General features: G+C 35.2%; 1 non-coding gene across 1 annotated transcript; it reads left to right on the top strand.

Moving 5' to 3' along the window:
- The first annotated feature begins 2,732 nt into the window (after positions 1–2,732).
- Positions 2,733–2,805, top strand: TRNAA-AGC. The gene has a single exon. It is a non-coding gene; the product is annotated as a tRNA-Ala (tRNA).
- The last annotated feature ends 1,295 nt before the right edge of the window (positions 2,806–4,100 follow it).

Genomic DNA, 4,100 nt, shown 5'->3' on the forward strand with positions numbered 1-4,100 from the left:
GTTGGATTACGACTACCTTTTCCTTTTCTTGCCGGAGCCAAGGGATCAATTAGTTTCTACCAAAAAGTTCGCTATCTATTAGTTGTCGTAATCGAATGTATTTCTCATTTCATGTTAGCTCCTCCAAGAGCTTTCAGGTCCGTAGTAGACGAAACCTTGGACTTCTATTGAACTTATAGCATTGCTTGTTGAGCTCGTCGTTGAGGGTTGGCCTTACAGGAGATCGAGCAGCCTTTCTTTCCTTGCCTGGTATGCTTTCCCGCTTATCGCGTGGCTAGCAAACTAGCCAAAGAGAGAGCGAGAGGGATCATGTCAATCAATTTGTATGTGCATTTTGTCCGTCCTGTACTTGCCTGCTTAGTTTTCTTAGCCAACATCTCCGGTTTCCCCCGAACCAAGAGGTTCGCTTATCCATACTCAACAGTCACACTTTTAGCAGAAAGACTGATTTTTTTCATAAAGTCGGTGCATAGATCAAGAAAGAATGAAGCTGCTTACAGGGACGGTTATGCGATACGTCTTTTTATACTCACATTTTCTTTAACCTTGCTATGAACCTAGTCATTCTCGTTTGTTGCTTTAAGGGGTCTCCCCACTATAGATTACTCGGATTGGTTCTCACGTCCCTATGCCAAAAAGTATGGGCGAGTTTGGTTTGAGTGTTCATCGATTGGGTGGATCCATATGCTCCGGGAGGGTGAGACGAGGTGTAGCGCATCTGTTTTGGGTATGTTGTTTGCTAAAGGTTTTAGGAAAGGAGTACAAATTTTCTACATAGGTCATCTGTGGTCACAATCCTTCCGTGGCCCAACCCTTATTCGCAGTCCGCATCCAACCATTTCTTTTTCAATCTACATGTATGCTCCAAGCCAAACTCACGTAACTAGTCAGAAGCACGATGAACCTAAGTCTATTAGTCATTTCAAAGACAATTTCTTTCTCCATCTTATCGATAATAATAGTTCAACTAAATCCATATTATGCAAAGAAACAAGTTTACGACTAATAAAAACAACTACCTAAATTATGTTCTAAAAATTTGAAAACATAAGTTGTAGTTGATAATTACACAAAAAATTCCCTAAATTCATGAATTTGTGTCCAATTAATTAATCCTAAAGATTGTAACTAGCATATAGTAATTGAAGCTCCACATGAAGTAATTTAAAGTTCCCCAAATTTTATCTCATCTTTAATAAAGCATGAATTGCACGAAAGTTTATGAAATGCTTATAGACTCCAACTCTGAGTACTATTAATGCAATTATGTTTCATATGAGTTTGTCATAAATGAAACTAAGGTGCATTCAATACAACTTTATTTTCTTGTCATATGAGACAAAATAGAAAAATTAAATCAAAAAAACTGATGAACTAAACCGAATCAATCCAACCCAAATTGATTAGTTTGTTCTTTTGTTGGGTTGTTGGGTTGTTTGATAACCCTTTTATATTATAACAATTCAACTTTTCATGAGAGAAAAATATATTTAAGTAGAAGTTAAAAATATTGGGTGTTCAAGAAAAGACATTTAGTTTAGTGGTATGATTCTCATTTGTGGTGCAAGAGGAGGTTTTGAGTTCAATTCTTGAAATGCCCTTATGTCTAATTCTTTTTTTATCGAAGGACTTCATATTCGACATCAACCTAACTTCATATTCAACATTTTATACTTACCATCATGCTCTTAATACAATATCCCATCCCAAGGCTTTATTCTCCAAGACACATTCTACTTCTGAGCACTTCACGTGTTTCCTGCAATACGAAAAAATACAAACTTAATACCTAGGCCTAAGGCTTCATACATACGTTTCAAGTGGTATAACAAGGGCATTTGGCCTAGTGGTATGATTCTCGCTTTGGGAGTGAGAGGTCTCGAGTTTGATTCTCAAAATGTCCCTTCAAGAGATTGTAGTACGAATTATGGGGATGTAGCTCAGATAGTAGAGCGCTCACTTCTAATGTGGATACGACATAATGAGCAGGGATAGTTTTTCATGTCACTATTATTGAAGTAGCTTCGCTTAACATGCGAGAGTTATGACTTAGCATACGAGAGGTATGGAGATCGATACCTCGCATCTCCAAAAGAAACTATTTATTATTAATATTTTATTTCTATTCAATATTTCCTTATTTATGACATAATATGCATATATACTTTTTCATTTTCACAATTATTGATGAAGGGACGTTTAGGGTTTTTTGATGTAAAAATCGTAGGGATGTAGTTCGAATGGTATAGCGTTCATTTCCCATGTGGAAAGTATGGGGCTCAATACCTTGCATCTTCAATTGAATCGATTATTAAATATATTATTTCTTTTCAATTTTTTCTTATTTAGGACATAATGAGCTGGGATAGTTTTTCATTTTCACTATTACTGATGACGAGATGCATAGACGTAAGAATTGTGGGGATATCTAAACTATTTGTTATTAATATTTTGATATTTTTTTATTTTCACTATTATTGATGATGGGACATTAATAGGGTTTTATGATGTAAGAATCATGGGGATGTATCTCAGATGGTAGAGCGCTCGCTTTGCATGTGAGAGGTACGGGGATCCGATACCCCGCATCTCCAAAAATATGATTATCTATTATTAAATATCTTGTTTCTTTTCAAATTTTTCCTTATTCATGACCTGTTGTGTAGCAATATTTCTTCATTTTCACTATTATTGATGATGAAAAATTTAGGGTTTTGTGATGCAAAAATTGTGGGGATGTAGCTCAAATGGTAGAGCGCTCGCTTAGCATGCGAGAGGTACGGGGATCGATACCCCGCATCTCCAAAAGAAAGAAATGATTTTTTTCAGTATGAGTTAATTTAACATGTTATGTATAAAGTGGTGAAATGTTATGTACAATTGCAATATCTGACCAATGAATATAATGGTCATTTATAGTTTCCATCACAATAATATAAAATTTTGACCAATGAATATAATGGTCATTTATAGCTTCTATCACAATAATATAAAATTTGGGAACCACTTTTATGAGCTTTGTACCTTTGTTAGTGTTACTTTGTACCTTTGTTTGTATTACTTTGTTTGTATTACTTTGTACCTTTGTTAGTGTTACTTTGTACCCTTGTTAGTGTTACTTTGTACCTTTGTTTGTATTACTTTGTACCTTTGTTAGTGCTATGTTATAGACATTTGGTCAAGTTCAACAAGTGGGGTTGAGGTGATTCAAATGGTTAATGTTACTTTATTTGATTCAAATTGTTAATGTGATAATCCAGTTGAACAGTTACAAGTTATTTCCAAAGTCTCTCTTATTGAAAGCCAACAAGGCTGAAATGATTGAGATGAGCACCCGATTGAGTTTGACAAAATTGAAATAAAATCAAATAAAATCACTCAAACAAATCAATAAAATTGAAAAAAAATTAGCCTTATGACACTTCCTTCAACTCGAAGGGGTTGTAAACCAAGGATTCCTTCGCCCAAGACCCATGATCCAACTCCCAACATGAAAATGATAAGCTATAGAATCATTCCAAGAACCTCAATGGATTCGTTACAAACTCACATTACCAATCTCGACAACTGGACGTGTCGCTGGCGTTAGAAGAACGACTGCAACAGAGCAGTCATGGGGATAGAAGATCTCGTTGAAGGACGATAGACCAACCGTAATCTTCAGCCCAACAAGCCAAGCTTTTGTAGAAGCAAGAACCTTTAATTGAAGAAATTAACACCTTCTTATACAAATTTTGGATAAACCAAGAGATAAAGCTAGAATTAGATTATGAGATCCAAGAGTGAGAAGCAAGATTTGAAACCTTTGTCTAAATTGAGTCACTCCACAATCAAACTTGATCAAGGCTTGATTAAATATCTCAGATGCAATCTACCACAGGAATTGCATGAAACTTAAAAACGACAAAGATATGGTCAGATTTCTATAAGAGGGAACCTCTCAACTTGAGAGATCAATTTCATTGATCACAAATATGCTTTTACATAATAATTTGTGGGTATTTATAGTCTCCCCACAAAAAATGTTAGTGCCCGTGATTTAATCTCGATTCCTTTAAATCTCCATAGAAGACGAACTCAATTTGAGCATTACAAACTTT

Source organism: Cucurbita maxima, unplaced genomic scaffold (genome assembly GCF_002738345.1).
Source record: "Cucurbita maxima cultivar Rimu unplaced genomic scaffold, Cmax_1.0 Cma_Scf00042, whole genome shotgun sequence".
Classification (NCBI taxonomy): Eukaryota; Viridiplantae; Streptophyta; class Magnoliopsida; order Cucurbitales; family Cucurbitaceae; genus Cucurbita; species Cucurbita maxima.